Source organism: Rhinoderma darwinii, chromosome 1, assembly GCF_050947455.1.
Source record: "Rhinoderma darwinii isolate aRhiDar2 chromosome 1, aRhiDar2.hap1, whole genome shotgun sequence".
NCBI classification, from domain to species: Eukaryota; Metazoa; Chordata; class Amphibia; order Anura; family Rhinodermatidae; genus Rhinoderma; species Rhinoderma darwinii.
Window position 1 is genome coordinate 372454333 of NC_134687.1, and position 19247 is coordinate 372473579.

Genomic DNA, 19247 nt, shown 5'->3' on the forward strand with positions numbered 1-19247 from the left:
TTTCTGAAGCATGTTTCTGATACCTTAATGTAAAACATAAAATTTTTTAGGAATTCATGATGGACAATTCTGTTCCTCATTCTGTTCCCCAAACACATCAATTCATTCAGTTGTGATTTCCAAACTGTCTAAAAGTTTGAATTGTTTCTTTGTTTCTGAAGCATGTTTCTGATACCTTAATGTAAATCATAACGTTTTTTAGGAATTCATGATGGACAATTCTGTTTCTCTCCAATCCACTAAAAACCTATTTAAATTTTGTGCCAATCTACTAATAAATAAGCAGCCAGTTCTAGAATTAGAGTTTTACACTTTTTTCAGGCTTCTCATTTGTAAGAGCAGCTCTTTCATTTTTCTGCAAATAAACCAATAAATTCGCAGCTAGTTCTGGAGTTATGTTTTTAAACTGTTATTTTGTCATGCTTCTCCTTTGTAAGACCAACTATAGGATAATGGAAGTATACGACTTGGGTGATTTCGAATAAAACCCACGACGTTGCATTAGCAGATATGTTGGCTTCATAGCTCAGTGGTTAGAGCACTGGTCTTGTAAACCAGGGGTTGTGAGTTCAATTCTCACTGGGGCCTTTATTGTTTGTGCCTAGAGTATCTAATAAGATAATTTCTTCATCACAGAAAATACTAAGATGTCATTTCCTTTCAGATAATTGCTTGGCCTAAACTGAAAATATTCAGACATCATTGTTTCATTCAATCCATTGTATATGTCCAACGTTAACATTTAAAAAAAGTTTTAAACAGGAAATTATGCATGTTTGATCTCCCATGGAAAAATTTGGAAAAAAATCTTGCCTCTGCTCGTAATATTTTTTAGGAATTCATGATGGAGAATTCTGTTCCTCATTCTGTTCCCCAAACACATCAATTCATTCAGTTGTGATTTCCAAACTGTCTAAAAGTTTGATTTGTTTCTATGTTTCTGAAGCATGTTTCTGATACCTTAATGTAAAACATAAAATTTTTTAGGAATTCATGATGGACAATTCTGTTCCTCATTCTGTTCCCCAAACACATCAATTCATTCAGTTGTGATTTCCAAACTGTCTAAAAGTTTGAATTGTTTCTTTGTTTCTGAAGCATGTTTCTGATACCTTAATGTAAATCATAAAGTTTTTTAGGAATTCATGATGGACAATTCTGTTTCTCTCCAATCCACTAAAAACCTATTTAAATTTTGTGCCAATCTACTAATAAATAAGCAGCCAGTTCTAGAATTAGAGTTTTACACTTTTTTCAGGCTTCTCATTTGTAAGAGCAGCTCTTTCATTTTTCTGCAAATAAACCAATAAATTCGCAGCTAGTTCTGGAGTCATGTTTTTAAACTGTTATTTTGTCATGCTTCTCCTTTGTAAGACCAACTATAGGATAATGGAAGTATACGACTTGGGTGATTTCGAATAAAACCCACGACGTTGCATTAGCAGATATGTTGGCTTCATAGCTCAGTGGTTAGAGCACTGGTCTTGTAAACCAGGGGTCGTGAGTTCAATTCTCACTGGGGCCTTTATTGTTTGTGCCTAGAGTATCTAATAAGATAATTTCTTCATCACAGAAAATACTAAGATGTCATTTCCTTTCAGATAATTGCTTGGCCTAAACTGAAAATATTCAGACATCATTGTTTCATTCAATCCATTGTATATGTCCAACGTTAACATTTAAAAAAAGTTTTAAACAGGAAATTATGCATGTTTGATCTCCCATGGAAAAATTTGGAAAAAAATCTTGCCTCTGCTCGTAATATTTTTTAGGAATTCATGATGGAGAATTCTGTTCCTCATTCTGTTCCCCAAACACATCAATTCATTCAGTTGTGATTTCCAAACTGTCTAAAAGTTTGATTTGTTTCTATGTTTCTGAAGCATGTTTCTGATACCTTAATGTAAAACATAAAATTTTTTAGGAATTCATGATGGACAATTCTGTTCCTCATTCTGTTCCCCAAACACATCAATTCATTCAGTTGTGATTTCCAAACTGTCTAAAAGTTTGAATTGTTTCTTTGTTTCTGAAGCATGTTTCTGATACCTTAATGTAAATCATAACGTTTTTTAGGAATTCATGATGGACAATTCTGTTTCTCTCCAATCCACTAAAAACCTATTTAAATTTTGTGCCAATCTACTAATAAATAAGCAGCCAGTTCTAGAATTAGAGTTTTACACTTTTTTCAGGCTTCTCATTTGTAAGAGCAGCTCTTTCATTTTTCTGCAAATAAACCAATAAATTCGCAGCTAGTTCTGGAGTTATGTTTTTAAACTGTTATTTTGTCATGCTTCTCCTTTGTAAGACCAACTATAGGATAATGGAAGTATACGACTTGGGTGATTTCGAATAAAACCCACGACGTTGCACTAGCAGATATGTTGGCTTCATAGCTCAGTGGTTAGAGCACTGGTCTTGTAAACCAGGTGTCGTGAGTTCAATTCTCACTGGGGCCTTTATTGTTTGTGCCTAGAGTATCTAATAAGATAATTTCTTCATCACAGAAAATACTAAGATGTCATTTCCTTTCAGATAATTGCTTGGCCTAAACTGAAAATATTCAGACATCATTGTTTCATTCAATCCATTGTATATGTCCAACGTTAACATTTAAAAAAAGTTTTAAACAGGAAATTATGCATGTTTGATCTCCCATAGAAAAATTTGGAAAAAAATCTTGCCTCTGCTCGTAATATTTTTTAGGAATTCATGATGGAGAATTCTGTTCCTCATTCTGTTCCCCAAACACATCAATTCATTCAGTTGTGATTTCCAAACTGTCTAAAAGTTTGATTTGTTTCTATGTTTCTGAAGCATGTTTCTGATACCTTAATGTAAAACATAAAATTTTTTAGGAATTCATGATGGACAATTCTGTTCCTCATTCTGTTCCCCAAACACATCAATTCATTCAGTTGTGATTTCCAAACTGTCTAAAAGTTTGAATTGTTTCTTTGTTTCTGAAGCATGTTTCTGATACCTTAATGTAAATCATAACGTTTTTTAGGAATTCATGATGGACAATTCTGTTTCTCTCCAATCCACTAAAAACCTATTTAAATTTTGTGCCAATCTACTAATAAATAAGCAGCCAGTTCTAGAATTAGAGTTTTACACTTTTTTCAGGCTTCTCATTTGTAAGAGCAGCTCTTTCATTTTTCTGCAAATAAACCAATAAATTCGCAGCTAGTTCTGGAGTTATGTTTTTAAACTGTTATTTTGTCATGCTTCTCCTTTGTAAGACCAACTATAGGATAATGGAAGTATACGACTTGGGTGATTTCGAATAAAACCCACGACGTTGCATTAGCAGATATGTTGGCTTCATAGCTCAGTGGTTAGAGCACTGGTCTTGTAAACCAGGGGTCGTGAGTTCAATTCTCACTGGGGCCTTTATTGTTTGTGCCTAGAGTATCTAATAAGATAATTTCTTCATCACAGAAAATACTAAGATGTCATTTCCTTTCAGATAATTGCTTGGCCTAAACTGAAAATATTCAGACATCATTGTTTCATTCAATCCATTGTATATGTCCAACGTTAACATTTAAAAAAAGTTTTAAACAGGAAATTATGCATGTTTGATCTCCCATGGAAAAATTTGGAAAAAAATCTTGCCTCTGCTCGTAACATTTTTTAGGAATTCATGATGGAGAATTCTGTTCCTCATTCTGTTCCCCAAACACATCAATTCATTCAGTTGTGATTTCCAAACTGTCTAAAAGTTTGATTTGTTTCTATGTTTCTGAAGCATGTTTCTGATACCTTAATGTAAAACATAAAATTTTTTAGGAATTCATGATGGACAATTCTGTTCCTCATTCTGTTCCCCAAACACATCAATTCATTCAGTTGTGATTTCCAAACTGTCTAAAAGTTTGAATTGTTTCTTTGTTTCTGAAGCATGTTTCTGATACCTTAATGTAAATCATAACGTTTTTTAGGAATTCATGATGGACAATTCTGTTTCTCTCCAATCCACTAAAAACCTATTTAAATTTTGTGCCAATCTACTAATAAATAAGCAGCCAGTTCTAGAATTAGAGTTTTACACTTTTTTCAGGCTTCTCATTTGTAAGAGCAGCTCTTTCATTTTTCTGCAAATAAACCAATAAATTCGCAGCTAGTTCTGGAGTTATGTTTTTAAACTGTTATTTTGTCATGCTTCTCCTTTGTAAGACCAACTATAGGATAATGGAAGTATACGACTTGGGTGATTTCGAATAAAACCCACGACGTTGCATTAGCAGATATGTTGGCTTCATAGCTCAGTGGTTAGAGCACTGGTCTTGTAAACCAGGGGTCGTGAGTTCAATTCTCACTGGGGCCTTTATTGTTTGTGCCTAGAGTATCTAATAAGATAATTTCTTCATCACAGAAAATACTAAGATGTCATTTCCTTTCAGATAATTGCTTGGCCTAAACTGAAAATATTCAGACATCATTGTTTCATTCAATCCATTGTATATGTCCAACGTTAACATTTAAAAAAAGTTTTAAACAGGAAATTATGCATGTTTGATCTCCCATGGAAAAATTTGGAAAAAAATCTTGCCTCTGCTCGTAATATTTTTTAGGAATTCATGATGGAGAATTCTGTTCCTCATTCTGTTCCCCAAACACATCAATTCATTCAGTTGTGATTTCCAAACTGTCTAAAAGTTTGATTTGTTTCTATGTTTCTGAAGCATGTTTCTGATACCTTAATGTAAAACATAAAATTTTTTAGGAATTCATGATGGACAATTCTGTTCCTCATTCTGTTCCCCAAACACATCAATTCATTCAGTTGTGATTTCCAAACTGTCTAAAAGTTTGAATTGTTTCTTTGTTTCTGAAGCATGTTTCTGATACCTTAATGTAAATCATAACGTTTTTTAGGAATTCATGATGGACAATTCTGTTTCTCTCCAATCCACTAAAAACCTATTTAAATTTTGTGCCAATCTACTAATAAATAAGCAGCCAGTTCTAGAATTAGAGTTTTACACTTTTTTCAGGCTTCTCATTTGTAAGAGCAGCTCTTTCATTTTTCTGCAAATAAACCAATAAATTCGCAGCTAGTTCTGGAGTTATGTTTTTAAACTGTTATTTTGTCATGCTTCTCCTTTGTAAGACCAACTATAGGATAATGGAAGTATACGACTTGGGTGATTTCGAATAAAACCCACGACGTTGCATTAGCAGATATGTTGGCTTCATAGCTCAGTGGTTAGAGCACTGGTCTTGTAAACCAGGGGTCGTGAGTTCAATTCTCACCGGGGCCTTTATAGTTTGTGCCTAGAGTATCTAATAAGATAATTTCTTCATCACAGAAAATACTAAGATGTCATTTCCTTTCAGATAATTGCTTGGCCTAAACTGAAAATATTCAGACATCATTGTTTCATTCAATCCATTGTATATGTCCAACGTTAACATTTAAAAAAAGTTTTAAACAGGAAATTATGCATGTTTGATCTCCCATGGAAAAATTTGGAAAAAAATCTTGCCTCTGCTCGTAACATTTTTTAGGAATTCATGATGGAGAATTCTGTTCCTCATTCTGTTCCCCAAACACATCAATTCATTCAGTTGTGATTTCCAAACTGTCTAAAAGTTTGATTTGTTTCTATGTTTCTGAAGCATGTTTCTGATACCTTAATGTAAAACATAAAATTTTTTAGGAATTCATGATGGACAATTCTGTTCCTCATTCTGTTCCCCAAACACATCAATTCATTCAGTTGTGATTTCCAAACTGTCTAAAAGTTTGAATTGTTTCTTTGTTTCTGAAGCATGTTTCTGATACCTTAATGTAAATCATAACGTTTTTTAGGAATTCATGATGGACAATTCTGTTTCTCTCCAATCCACTAAAAACCTATTTAAATTTTGTGCCAATCTACTAATAAATAAGCAGCCAGTTCTAGAATTAGAGTTTTACACTTTTTTCAGGCTTCTCATTTGTAAGAGCAGCTCTTTCATTTTTCTGCAAATAAACCAATAAATTCGCAGCTAGTTCTGGAGTTATGTTTTTAAACTGTTATTTTGTCATGCTTCTCCTTTGTAAGACCAACTATAGGATAATGGAAGTATACGACTTGGGTGATTTCGAATAAAACCCACGACGTTGCATTAGCAGATATGTTGGCTTCATAGCTCAGTGGTTAGAGCACTGGTCTTGTAAACCAGGGGTCGTGAGTTCAATTCTCACTGGGGCCTTTATTGTTTGTGCCTAGAGTATCTAATAAGATAATTTCTTCATCACAGAAAATACTAAGATGTCATTTCCTTTCAGATAATTGCTTGGCCTAAACTGAAAATATTCAGACATCATTGTTTCATTCAATCCATTGTATATGTCCAACGTTAACATTTAAAAAAAGTTTTAAACAGGAAATTATGCATGTTTGATCTCCCATGGAAAAATTTGGAAAAAAATCTTGCCTCTGCTCGTAATATTTTTTAGGAATTCATGATGGAGAATTCTGTTCCTCATTCTGTTCCCCAAACACATCAATTCATTCAGTTGTGATTTCCAAACTGTCTAAAAGTGTGATTTGTTTCTATGTTTCTGAAGCATGTTTCTGATACCTTAATGTAAAACATAAAATTTTTTAGGAATTCATGATGGACAATTCTGTTCCTCATTCTGTTCCCCAAACACATCAATTCATTCAGTTGTGATTTCCAAACTGTCTAAAAGTTTGAATTGTTTCTTTGTTTCTGAAGCATGTTTCTGATACCTTAATGTAAATCATAACGTTTTTTAGGAATTCATGATGGACAATTCTGTTTCTCTCCAATCCACTAAAAACCTATTTAAATTTTGTGCCAATCTACTAATAAATAAGCAGCCAGTTCTAGAATTAGAGTTTTACACTTTTTTCAGGCTTCTCATTTGTAAGAGCAGCTCTTTCATTTTTCTGCAAATAAACCAATAAATTCGCAGCTAGTTCTGGAGTTATGTTTTTAAACTGTTATTTTGTCATGCTTCTCCTTTGTAAGACCAACTATAGGATAATGGAAGTATACGACTTGGGTGATTTCGAATAAAACCCACGACGTTGCATTAGCAGATATGTTGGCTTCATAGCTCAGTGGTTAGAGCACTGGTCTTGTAAACCAGGGGTCGTGAGTTCAATTCTCACTGGGGCCTTTATTGTTTGTGCCTAGAGTATCTAATAAGATAATTTCTTCATCACAGAAAATACTAAGATGTCATTTCCTTTCAGATAATTGCTTGGCCTAAACTGAAAATATTCAGACATCATTGTTTCATTCAATCCATTGTATATGTCCAACGTTAACATTTAAAAAAAGTTTTAAACAGGAAATTATGCATGTTTGATCTCCCATGGAAAAATTTGGAAAAAAATCTTGCCTCTGCTCGTAATATTTTTTAGGAATTCATGATGGAGAATTCTGTTCCTCATTCTGTTCCCCAAACACATCAATTCATTCAGTTGTGATTTCCAAACTGTCTAAAAGTGTGATTTGTTTCTATGTTTCTGAAGCATGTTTCTGATACCTTAATGTAAAACATAAAATTTTTTAGGAATTCATGATGGACAATTCTGTTCCTCATTCTGTTCCCCAAACACATCAATTCATTCAGTTGTGATTTCCAAACTGTCTAAAAGTTTGAATTGTTTCTTTGTTTCTGAAGCATGTTTCTGATACCTTAATGTAAATCATAACGTTTTTTAGGAATTCATGATGGACAATTCTGTTTCTCTCCAATCCACTAAAAACCTATTTAAATTTTGTGCCAATCTACTAATAAATAAGCAGCCAGTTCTAGAATTAGAGTTTTACACTTTTTTCAGGCTTCTCATTTGTAAGAGCAGCTCTTTCATTTTTCTGCAAATAAACCAATAAATTCGCAGCTAGTTCTGGAGTTATGTTTTTAAACTGTTATTTTGTCATGCTTCTCCTTTGTAAGACCAACTATAGGATAATGGAAGTATACGACTTGGGTGATTTCGAATAAAACCCACGACGTTGCATTAGCAGATATGTTGGCTTCATAGCTCAGTGGTTAGAGCACTGGTCTTGTAAACCAGGGGTCGTGAGTTCAATTCTCACTGGGGCCTTTATTGTTTGTGCCTAGAGTATCTAATAAGATAATTTCTTCATCACAGAAAATACTAAGATGTCATTTCCTTTCAGATAATTGCTTGGCCTAAACTGAAAATATTCAGACATCATTGTTTCATTCAATCCATTGTATATGTCCAACGTTAACATTTAAAAAAAGTTTTAAACAGGAAATTATGCATGTTTGATCTCCCATGGAAAAATTTGGAAAAAAATCTTGCCTCTGCTCGTAATATTTTTTAGGAATTCATGATGGAGAATTCTGTTCCTCATTCTGTTCCCCAAACACATCAATTCATTCAGTTGTGATTTCCAAACTGTCTAAAAGTGTGATTTGTTTCTATGTTTCTGAAGCATGTTTCTGATACCTTAATGTAAAACATAAAATTTTTTAGGAATTCATGATGGACAATTCTGTTCCTCATTCTGTTCCCCAAACACATCAATTCATTCAGTTGTGATTTCCAAACTGTCTAAAAGTTTGAATTGTTTCTTTGTTTCTGAAGCATGTTTCTGATACCTTAATGTAAATCATAACGTTTTTTAGGAATTCATGATGGACAATTCTGTTTCTCTCCAATCCACTAAAAACCTATTTAAATTTTGTGCCAATCTACTAATAAATAAGCAGCCAGTTCTAGAATTAGAGTTTTACACTTTTTTCAGGCTTCTCATTTGTAAGAGCAGCTCTTTCATTTTTCTGCAAATAAACCAATAAATTCGCAGCTAGTTCTGGAGTTATGTTTTTAAACTGTTATTTTGTCATGCTTCTCCTTTGTAAGACCAACTATAGGATAATGGAAGTATACGACTTGGGTGATTTCGAATAAAACCCACGACGTTGCATTAGCAGATATGTTGGCTTCATAGCTCAGTGGTTAGAGCACTGGTCTTGTAAACCAGGGGTCGTGAGTTCAATTCTCACCGGGGCCTTTATAGTTTGTGCCTAGAGTATCTAATAAGATAATTTCTTCATCACAGAAAATACTAAGATGTCATTTCCTTTCAGATAATTGCTTGGCCTAAACTGAAAATATTCAGACATCATTGTTTCATTCAATCCATTGTATATGTCCAACGTTAACATTTAAAAAAAGTTTTAAACAGGAAATTATGCATGTTTGATCTCCCATGGAAAAATTTGGAAAAAAATCTTGCCTCTGCTCGTAATATTTTTTAGGAATTCATGATGGAGAATTCTGTTCCTCATTCTGTTCCCCAAACACATCAATTCATTCAGTTGTGATTTCCAAACTGTCTAAAAGTGTGATTTGTTTCTATGTTTCTGAAGCATGTTTCTGATACCTTAATGTAAAACATAAAATTTTTTAGGAATTCATGATGGACAATTCTGTTCCTCATTCTGTTCCCCAAACACATCAATTCATTCAGTTGTGATTTCCAAACTGTCTAAAAGTTTGAATTGTTTCTTTGTTTCTGAAGCATGTTTCTGATACCTTAATGTAAATCATAACGTTTTTTAGGAATTCATGATGGACAATTCTGTTTCTCTCCAATCCACTAAAAACCTATTTAAATTTTGTGCCAATCTACTAATAAATAAGCAGCCAGTTCTAGAATTAGAGTTTTACACTTTTTTCAGGCTTCTCATTTGTAAGAGCAGCTCTTTCATTTTTCTGCAAATAAACCAATAAATTCGCAGCTAGTTCTGGAGTTATGTTTTTAAACTGTTATTTTGTCATGCTTCTCCTTTGTAAGACCAACTATAGGATAATGGAAGTATACGACTTGGGTGATTTCGAATAAAACCCACGACGTTGCATTAGCAGATATGTTGGCTTCATAGCTCAGTGGTTAGAGCACTGGTCTTGTAAACCAGGGGTCGTGAGTTCAATTCTCACTGGGGCCTTTATTGTTTGTGCCTAGAGTATCTAATAAGATAATTTCTTCATCACAGAAAATACTAAGATGTCATTTCCTTTCAGATAATTGCTTGGCCTAAACTGAAAATATTCAGACATCATTGTTTCATTCAATCCATTGTATATGTCCAACGTTAACATTTAAAAAAAGTTTTAAACAGGAAATTATGCATGTTTGATCTCCCATGGAAAAATTTGGAAAAAAATCTTGCCTCTGCTCGTAATATTTTTTAGGAATTCATGATGGAGAATTCTGTTCCTCATTCTGTTCCCCAAACACATCAATTCATTCAGTTGTGATTTCCAAACTGTCTAAAAGTGTGATTTGTTTCTATGTTTCTGAAGCATGTTTCTGATACCTTAATGTAAAACATAAAATTTTTTAGGAATTCATGATGGACAATTCTGTTCCTCATTCTGTTCCCCAAACACATCAATTCATTCAGTTGTGATTTCCAAACTGTCTAAAAGTTTGAATTGTTTCTTTGTTTCTGAAGCATGTTTCTGATACCTTAATGTAAATCATAACGTTTTTTAGGAATTCATGATGGACAATTCTGTTTCTCTCCAATCCACTAAAAACCTATTTAAATTTTGTGCCAATCTACTAATAAATAAGCAGCCAGTTCTAGAATTAGAGTTTTACACTTTTTTCAGGCTTCTCATTTGTAAGAGCAGCTCTTTCATTTTTCTGCAAATAAACCAATAAATTCGCAGCTAGTTCTGGAGTTATGTTTTTAAACTGTTATTTTGTCATGCTTCTCCTTTGTAAGACCAACTATAGGATAATGGAAGTATACGACTTGGGTGATTTCGAATAAAACCCACGACGTTGCATTAGCAGATATGTTGGCTTCATAGCTCAGTGGTTAGAGCACTGGTCTTGTAAACCAGGGGTCGTGAGTTCAATTCTCACCGGGGCCTTTATAGTTTGTGCCTAGAGTATCTAATAAGATAATTTCTTCATCACAGAAAATACTAAGATGTCATTTCCTTTCAGATAATTGCTTGGCCTAAACTGAAAATATTCAGACATCATTGTTTCATTCAATCCATTGTATATGTCCAACGTTAACATTTAAAAAAAGTTTTAAACAGGAAATTATGCATGTTTGATCTCCCATGGAAAAATTTGGAAAAAAATCTTGCCTCTGCTCGTAATATTTTTTAGGAATTCATGATGGAGAATTCTGTTCCTCATTCTGTTCCCCAAACACATCAATTCATTCAGTTGTGATTTCCAAACTGTCTAAAAGTGTGATTTGTTTCTATGTTTCTGAAGCATGTTTCTGATACCTTAATGTAAAACATAAAATTTTTTAGGAATTCATGATGGACAATTCTGTTCCTCATTCTGTTCCCCAAACACATCAATTCATTCAGTTGTGATTTCCAAACTGTCTAAAAGTTTGAATTGTTTCTTTGTTTCTGAAGCATGTTTCTGATACCTTAATGTAAATCATAACGTTTTTTAGGAATTCATGATGGACAATTCTGTTTCTCTCCAATCCACTAAAAACCTATTTAAATTTTGTGCCAATCTACTAATAAATAAGCAGCCAGTTCTAGAATTAGAGTTTTACACTTTTTTCAGGCTTCTCATTTGTAAGAGCAGCTCTTTCATTTTTCTGCAAATAAACCAATAAATTCGCAGCTAGTTCTGGAGTTATGTTTTTAAACTGTTATTTTGTCATGCTTCTCCTTTGTAAGACCAACTATAGGATAATGGAAGTATACGACTTGGGTGATTTCGAATAAAACCCACGACGTTGCATTAGCAGATATGTTGGCTTCATAGCTCAGTGGTTAGAGCACTGGTCTTGTAAACCAGGGGTCGTGAGTTCAATTCTCACCGGGGCCTTTATAGTTTGTGCCTAGAGTATCTAATAAGATAATTTCTTCATCACAGAAAATACTAAGATGTCATTTCCTTTCAGATAATTGCTTGGCCTAAACTGAAAATATTCAGACATCATTGTTTCATTCAATCCATTGTATATGTCCAACGTTAACATTTAAAAAAAGTTTTAAACAGGAAATTATGCATGTTTGATCTCCCATGGAAAAATTTGGAAAAAAATCTTGCCTCTGCTCGTAATATTTTTTAGGAATTCATGATGGAGAATTCTGTTCCTCATTCTGTTCCCCAAACACATCAATTCATTCAGTTGTGATTTCCAAACTGTCTAAAAGTGTGATTTGTTTCTATGTTTCTGAAGCATGTTTCTGATACCTTAATGTAAAACATAAAATTTTTTAGGAATTCATGATGGACAATTCTGTTCCTCATTCTGTTCCCCAAACACATCAATTCATTCAGTTGTGATTTCCAAACTGTCTAAAAGTTTGAATTGTTTCTTTGTTTCTGAAGCATGTTTCTGATACCTTAATGTAAATCATAACGTTTTTTAGGAATTCATGATGGACAATTCTGTTTCTCTCCAATCCACTAAAAACCTATTTAAATTTTGTGCCAATCTACTAATAAATAAGCAGCCAGTTCTAGAATTAGAGTTTTACACTTTTTTCAGGCTTCTCATTTGTAAGAGCAGCTCTTTCATTTTTCTGCAAATAAACCAATAAATTCGCAGCTAGTTCTGGAGTTATGTTTTTAAACTGTTATTTTGTCATGCTTCTCCTTTGTAAGACCAACTATAGGATAATGGAAGTATACGACTTGGGTGATTTCGAATAAAACCCACGACGTTGCATTAGCAGATATGTTGGCTTCATAGCTCAGTGGTTAGAGCACTGGTCTTGTAAACCAGGGGTCGTGAGTTCAATTCTCACTGGGGCCTTTATTGTTTGTGCCTAGAGTATCTAATAAGATAATTTCTTCATCACAGAAAATACTAAGATGTCATTTCCTTTCAGATAATTGCTTGGCCTAAACTGAAAATATTCAGACATCATTGTTTCATTCAATCCATTGTATATGTCCAACGTTAACATTTAAAAAAAGTTTTAAACAGGAAATTATGCATGTTTGATCTCCCATGGAAAAATTTGGAAAAAAATCTTGCCTCTGCTCGTAATATTTTTTAGGAATTCATGATGGAGAATTCTGTTCCTCATTCTGTTCCCCAAACACATCAATTCATTCAGTTGTGATTTCCAAACTGTCTAAAAGTGTGATTTGTTTCTATGTTTCTGAAGCATGTTTCTGATACCTTAATGTAAAACATAAAATTTTTTAGGAATTCATGATGGACAATTCTGTTCCTCATTCTGTTCCCCAAACACATCAATTCATTCAGTTGTGATTTCCAAACTGTCTAAAAGTTTGAATTGTTTCTTTGTTTCTGAAGCATGTTTCTGATACCTTAATGTAAATCATAACGTTTTTTAGGAATTCATGATGGACAATTCTGTTTCTCTCCAATCCACTAAAAACCTATTTAAATTTTGTGCCAATCTACTAATAAATAAGCAGCCAGTTCTAGAATTAGAGTTTTACACTTTTTTCAGGCTTCTCATTTGTAAGAGCAGCTCTTTCATTTTTCTGCAAATAAACCAATAAATTCGCAGCTAGTTCTGGAGTTATGTTTTTAAACTGTTATTTTGTCATGCTTCTCCTTTGTAAGACCAACTATAGGATAATGGAAGTATACGACTTGGGTGATTTCGAATAAAACCCACGACGTTGCATTAGCAGATATGTTGGCTTCATAGCTCAGTGGTTAGAGCACTGGTCTTGTAAACCAGGGGTCGTGAGTTCAATTCTCACCGGGGCCTTTATAGTTTGTGCCTAGAGTATCTAATAAGATAATTTCTTCATCACAGAAAATACTAAGATGTCATTTCCTTTCAGATAATTGCTTGGCCTAAACTGAAAATATTCAGACATCATTGTTTCATTCAATCCATTGTATATGTCCAACGTTAACATTTAAAAAAAGTTTTAAACAGGAAATTATGCATGTTTGATCTCCCATGGAAAAATTTGGAAAAAAATCTTGCCTCTGCTCGTAACATTTTTTAGGAATTCATGATGGAGAATTCTGTTCCTCATTCTGTTCCCCAAACACATCAATTCATTCAGTTGTGATTTCCAAACTGTCTAAAAAGTTTGATTTGTTTCTATGTTTCTGAAGCATGTTTCTGATACCTTAATGTAAAACATAAAATTTTTTAGGAATTCATGATGGACAATTCTGTTCCTCATTCTGTTCCCCAAACACATCAATTCATTCAGTTGTGATTTCCAAACTGTCTAAAAGTTTGAATTGTTTCTTTGTTTCTGAAGCATGTTTCTGATACCTTAATGTAAATCATAACGTTTTTTAGGAATTCATGATGGACAATTCTGTTTCTCTCCAATCCACTAAAAACCTATTTAAATTTTGTGCCAATCTACTAATAAATAAGCAGCCAGTTCTAGAATTAGAGTTTTACACTTTTTTCAGGCTTCTCATTTGTAAGAGCAGCTCTTTCATTTTTCTGCAAATAAACCAATAAATTCGCAGCTAGTTCTGGAGTTATGTTTTTAAACTGTTATTTTGTCATGCTTCTCCTTTGTAAGACCAACTATAGGATAATGGAAGTATACGACTTGGGTGATTTCGAATAAAACCCACGACGTTGCATTAGCAGATATGTTGGCTTCATAGCTCAGTGGTTAGAGCACTGGTCTTGTAAACCAGGGGTTGAGAGTTCAATTCTCACTGGGGCCTTTATTGTTTGTGCCTAGAGTATGTAATAAGATAATTTCTTCATCACAGAAAATACTAAGATGTCATTTCCTTTCAGATAATTGCTTGGCCTAAACTGAAAATATTCAGACATCATTGTTTCATTCAATCCATTGTATATGTCCAACGTTAACATTTAAAAAAAGTTTTAAACAGGAAATTATGCATGTTTGATCTCCCATGGAAAAATTTGGAAAAAAATCTTGCCTCTGCTCGTAATATTTTTTAGGAATTCATGATGGAGAATTCTGTTCCTCATTCTGTTCCCCAAACACATCAATTCATTCAGTTGTGATTTCCAAACTGTCTAAAAGTTTGATTTGTTTCTATGTTTCTGAAGCATGTTTCTGATACCTTAATGTAAAACATAAAATTTTTTAGGAATTCATGATGGACAATTCTGTTCCTCATTCTGTTTTCCAAACACATCAATTCATTCAGTTGTGATTTCCAAACTGTCTAAAAGTTTGAATTGTTTCTTTGTTTCTGAAGCATGTTTCTGATACCTTAATGTAAATCATAAAGTTTTTTAGGAATTCATGATGGACAATTCTGTTTCTCTCCAATCCACTAAAAACCTATTTAAATTTTGTGCCAATCTACTAATAAATAAGCAGCCAGTTCTAGAATTAGAGTTTTACACTTTTTTCAGGCTTCTCATTTGTAAGAGCAGCTCTTTCATTTTTCTGCAAATAAACCAATAAATTCGCAGCTAGTTCTGGAGTTATGTTTTTAAACTGTTATTTTGTCATGCTTCTCCTTTGTAAGACCAACTATAGGATAATGGAAGTATACGACTTGGGTGATTTCGAATAAAACCCACGACGTTGCATTAGCAGATATGTTGGCTTCATAGCTCAGTGGTTAGAGCACTGGTCTTGTAAACCAGGGGTTGAGAGTTCAATTCTCACTGGGGCCTTTATTGTTTGTGCCTAGAGTATGTAATAAGATAATTTCTTCATCACAGAAAATACTAAGATGTCATTTCCTTTCAGATAATTGCTTGGCCTAAACTGAAAATATTCAGACATCATTGTTTCATTCAATCCATTGTATATGTCCAACGTTAACATTTAAAAAAAGTTTTAAACAGGAAATTATGCATGTTTGATCTCCCATGGAAAAATTTGGAAAAAAATCTTGCCTCTGCTCGTAATATTTTTTAGGAATTCATGATGGAGAATTCTGTTCCTCATTCTGTTCCCCAAACACATCAATTCATTCAGTTGTGATTTCCAAACTGTCTAAAAGTTTGATTTGTTTCTATGTTTCTGAAGCATGTTTCTGATACCTTAATGTAAAACATAAAATTTTTTAGGAATTCATGATGGACAATTCTGTTCCTCATTCTGTTTTCCAAACACATCAATTCATTCAGTTGTGATTTCCAAACTGTCTAAAAGTTTGAATTGTTTCTTTGTTTCTGAAGCATGTTTCTGATACCTTAATGTAAATCATAAAGTTTTTTAGGAATTCATGATGGACAATTCTGTTTCTCTCCAATCCACTAAAAACCTATTTAAATTTTGTGCCAATCTACTAATAAATAAGCAGCCAGTTCTAGAATTAGAGTTTTACACTTTTTTCAGGCTTCTCATTTGTAAGAGCAGCTCTTTCATTTTTCTGCAAATAAACCAATAAATTCGCAGCTAGTTCTGGAGTTATGTTTTTAAACTGTTATTTTGTCATGCTTCTCCTTTGTAAGACCAACTATAGGATAATGGAAGTATACGACTTGGGTGATTTCGAATAAAACCCACGACGTTGCATTAGCAGATATGTTGGCTTCATAGCTCAGTGGTTAGAGCACTGGTCTTGTAAACCAGGGGTCGTGAGTTCAATTCTCACTGGGGCCTTTATTGTTTGTGCCTAGAGTATCTAATAAGATAATTTCTTCATCACAGAAAATACTAAGATGTCATTTCCTTTCAGATAATTGCTTGGCCTAAACTGAAAATATTCAGACATCATTGTTTCATTCAATCCATTGTATATGTCCAACGTTAACATTTAAAAAAAGTTTTAAACAGGAAATTATGCATGTTTGATCTCCCATGGAAAAATTTGGAAAAAAATCTTGCCTCTGCTCGTAATATTTTTTAGGAATTCATGATGGAGAATTCTGTTCCTCATTCTGTTCCCCAAACACATCAATTCATTCAGTTGTGATTTCCAAACTGTCTAAAAGTTTGATTTGTTTCTATGTTTCTGAAGCATGTTTCTGATACCTTAATGTAAAACATAAAATTTTTTAGGAATTCATGATGGACAATTCTGTTCCTCATTCTGTTCCCCAAACACATCAATTCATTCAGTTGTGATTTCCAAACTGTCTAAAAGTTTGAATTGTTTCTTTGTTTCTGAAGCATGTTTCTGATACCTTAATGTAAATCATAAAGTTTTTTAGGAATTCATGATGGACAATTCTGTTTCTCTCCAATCCACTAAAAACCTATTTAAATTTTGTGCCAATCTACTAATAAATAAGCAGCCAGTTCTAGAATTAGAGTTTTACACTTTTTTCAGGCTTCTCATTTGTAAGAGCAGCTCTTTCATTTTTCTGCAAATAAACCAATAAATTCGCAGCTAGTTCTGGAGTCATGTTTTTAAACTGTTATTTTGTCATGCTTCTCCTTTGTAAGACCAACTATAGGATAATGGAAGTATACGACTTGGGTGATTTCGAATAAAACCCACGACGTTGCATTAGCAGATATGTTGGCTTCATAGCTCAGTGGTTAGAGCACTGGTCTTGTAAACCAGGGGTCGTGAGTTCAATTCTCACTGGGGCCTTTATTGTTTGTGCCTAGAGTATCTAATAAGATAATTTCTTCATCACAGAAAATACTAAGATGTCATTTCCTTTCAGATAATTGCTTGGCCTAAACTGAAAATATTCAGACATCATTGTTTCATTCAATCCATTGTATATGTCCAACGTTAACATTTAAAAAAAGTTTTAAACAGGAAATTATGCATGTTTGATCTCCCATGGAAAAATTTGGAAAAAAATCTTGCCTCTGCTCGTAATATTTTTTAGGAATTCATGATGGAGAATTCTGTTCCTCATTCTGTTCCCCAAACACATCAATTCATTCAGTTGTGATTTCCAAACTGTCTAAAAGTTTGATTTGTTTCTATGTTTCTGAAGCATGTTTCTGATACCTTAATGTAAAACATAAAATTTTTTAGGAATTCATGATGGACAATTCTGTTCCTCATTCTGTTCCCCAAACACATCAATTCATTCAGTTGTGATTTCCAAACTGTCTAAAAGTTTGAATTGTTTCTTTGTTTCTGAAGCATGTTTCTGATACCTTAAGATAAATCATAACGTTTTTTAGGAATTCATGATGGACAATTCTGTTTCTCTCCAATCCACTAAAAACCTATTTAAATTTTGTGCCAATCTACTAATAAATAAGCAGCCAGTTCTAGAATTAGAGTTTTACACTTTTTTCAGGCTTCTCATTTGTAAGAGCAGCTCTTTCATTTTTCTGCAAATAAACCAATAAATTCGCAGCTAGTTCTGGAGTTATGTTTTTAAACTGTTATTTTGTCATGCTTCTCCTTTGTAAGACCAACTATAGGATAATGGAAGTATACGACTTGGTGATTTCGAATAAAACCCACGACGTTGCATTAGCAGATATGTTGGCTTCATAGCTCAGTGGTTAGAGCACTGGTCTTGTAAACCAGGGTTGAGAGTTCAATTCTCACTGGGGCCTTTATTGTTTGTGCCTAGAGTATGTAATAAGATAATTTCTTCATCACAGAAAATACTAAGATGTCATTTCCTTTCAGATAATTGCTTGGCCTAAACTGAAATATTCAGACATCATTGTTTCATTCAATCCATTGTATATGTCCAACGTTAACATTTAAAAAAAGTTTTAAACAGGAAATTATGCATGTTTGATCTCCCATGGAAAAATTTGGAAAAAAATCTTGCCTCTGCTCTAATATTTTTTAGGAATTCATGATGGAGAATTCTGTTCCTCATTCTGTTCCCCAAACACATCAATTCATTCAGTTGTGATTTCCAAACTGTCTAAAAGTTTGATTTGTTTCTATGTTTCTGAAGCATGTTTCTGATACCTTAATGTAAAACATAAAATTTTTTAGGAATTCATGATGGACAATTCTGTTCCTCATTCTGTTTCCAAACACATCAATTCATTCAGTTGTGATTTCCAAACTGTCTAAAAGTTTGAATTGTTCTTTGTTTCTGAAGCATGTTTCTGATACCTTAATGTAAATCATAAAGTTTTTTAGGAATTCATGATGGACAATTCTGTTTCTCTCCAATCCACTAAAAACCTATTTAAATTTTGTGCCAATCTACTAATAAAATAAGCAGCCAGTTCTAGAATTAGAGTTTTACACTTTTTTCAGGCTTCTCATTTGTAAGAGCAGCTCTTTCATTTTTCTGCAAATAAACCAATAAATTCGCAGCTAGTTCTGGAGTCATGTTTTTAAACTGTTATTTTGTCATGCTTCTCCTTTGTAAGACCAACTATAGTAATGGAAGTATACGACTTGGGTGATTTCGAATAAACCCACGACGTTGCATTAGCAGATATGT

The 19247-nt window shown here is 33.3% G+C and overlaps 20 non-coding genes across 20 annotated transcripts; all 20 read left to right on the plus strand.

The window, feature by feature from the left end:
* Positions 1-515: 515 nt before the first annotated feature.
* Positions 516-588, plus strand: TRNAT-UGU (transfer RNA threonine (anticodon UGU)). The gene has a single exon. It is a non-coding gene; the product is annotated as a tRNA-Thr (tRNA).
* Positions 589-1452: 864 nt separating this feature from the next.
* On the plus strand, positions 1453-1525 carry TRNAT-UGU (transfer RNA threonine (anticodon UGU)). Its single transcript has one exon. It is a non-coding gene; the product is annotated as a tRNA-Thr (tRNA).
* Positions 1526-2389: 864 nt separating this feature from the next.
* TRNAT-UGU (transfer RNA threonine (anticodon UGU)) lies at positions 2390-2462 on the plus strand. The gene has a single exon. It is a non-coding gene; the product is annotated as a tRNA-Thr (tRNA).
* An 864-nt stretch (positions 2463-3326) lies between these two features.
* On the plus strand, positions 3327-3399 carry TRNAT-UGU (transfer RNA threonine (anticodon UGU)). The gene has a single exon. It is a non-coding gene; the product is annotated as a tRNA-Thr (tRNA).
* An 864-nt stretch (positions 3400-4263) lies between these two features.
* Positions 4264-4336, plus strand: TRNAT-UGU (transfer RNA threonine (anticodon UGU)). Its single transcript has one exon. It is a non-coding gene; the product is annotated as a tRNA-Thr (tRNA).
* An 864-nt stretch (positions 4337-5200) lies between these two features.
* Positions 5201-5273, plus strand: TRNAT-UGU (transfer RNA threonine (anticodon UGU)). Its single transcript has one exon. It is a non-coding gene; the product is annotated as a tRNA-Thr (tRNA).
* An 864-nt stretch (positions 5274-6137) lies between these two features.
* On the plus strand, positions 6138-6210 carry TRNAT-UGU (transfer RNA threonine (anticodon UGU)). The gene has a single exon. It is a non-coding gene; the product is annotated as a tRNA-Thr (tRNA).
* An 864-nt stretch (positions 6211-7074) lies between these two features.
* Positions 7075-7147, plus strand: TRNAT-UGU (transfer RNA threonine (anticodon UGU)). Its single transcript has one exon. It is a non-coding gene; the product is annotated as a tRNA-Thr (tRNA).
* Positions 7148-8011: 864 nt separating this feature from the next.
* On the plus strand, positions 8012-8084 carry TRNAT-UGU (transfer RNA threonine (anticodon UGU)). The gene has a single exon. It is a non-coding gene; the product is annotated as a tRNA-Thr (tRNA).
* An 864-nt stretch (positions 8085-8948) lies between these two features.
* On the plus strand, positions 8949-9021 carry TRNAT-UGU (transfer RNA threonine (anticodon UGU)). Its single transcript has one exon. It is a non-coding gene; the product is annotated as a tRNA-Thr (tRNA).
* Positions 9022-9885: 864 nt separating this feature from the next.
* On the plus strand, positions 9886-9958 carry TRNAT-UGU (transfer RNA threonine (anticodon UGU)). The gene has a single exon. It is a non-coding gene; the product is annotated as a tRNA-Thr (tRNA).
* Positions 9959-10822: 864 nt separating this feature from the next.
* On the plus strand, positions 10823-10895 carry TRNAT-UGU (transfer RNA threonine (anticodon UGU)). The gene has a single exon. It is a non-coding gene; the product is annotated as a tRNA-Thr (tRNA).
* An 864-nt stretch (positions 10896-11759) lies between these two features.
* Positions 11760-11832, plus strand: TRNAT-UGU (transfer RNA threonine (anticodon UGU)). Its single transcript has one exon. It is a non-coding gene; the product is annotated as a tRNA-Thr (tRNA).
* An 864-nt stretch (positions 11833-12696) lies between these two features.
* On the plus strand, positions 12697-12769 carry TRNAT-UGU (transfer RNA threonine (anticodon UGU)). Its single transcript has one exon. It is a non-coding gene; the product is annotated as a tRNA-Thr (tRNA).
* Positions 12770-13633: 864 nt separating this feature from the next.
* On the plus strand, positions 13634-13706 carry TRNAT-UGU (transfer RNA threonine (anticodon UGU)). The gene has a single exon. It is a non-coding gene; the product is annotated as a tRNA-Thr (tRNA).
* Positions 13707-14571: 865 nt separating this feature from the next.
* Positions 14572-14644, plus strand: TRNAT-UGU (transfer RNA threonine (anticodon UGU)). The gene has a single exon. It is a non-coding gene; the product is annotated as a tRNA-Thr (tRNA).
* Positions 14645-15508: 864 nt separating this feature from the next.
* TRNAT-UGU (transfer RNA threonine (anticodon UGU)) lies at positions 15509-15581 on the plus strand. The gene has a single exon. It is a non-coding gene; the product is annotated as a tRNA-Thr (tRNA).
* An 864-nt stretch (positions 15582-16445) lies between these two features.
* Positions 16446-16518, plus strand: TRNAT-UGU (transfer RNA threonine (anticodon UGU)). Its single transcript has one exon. It is a non-coding gene; the product is annotated as a tRNA-Thr (tRNA).
* Positions 16519-17382: 864 nt separating this feature from the next.
* TRNAT-UGU (transfer RNA threonine (anticodon UGU)) lies at positions 17383-17455 on the plus strand. Its single transcript has one exon. It is a non-coding gene; the product is annotated as a tRNA-Thr (tRNA).
* An 863-nt stretch (positions 17456-18318) lies between these two features.
* Positions 18319-18390, plus strand: TRNAT-UGU (transfer RNA threonine (anticodon UGU)). Its single transcript has one exon. It is a non-coding gene; the product is annotated as a tRNA-Thr (tRNA).
* The last annotated feature ends 857 nt before the right edge of the window (positions 18391-19247 follow it).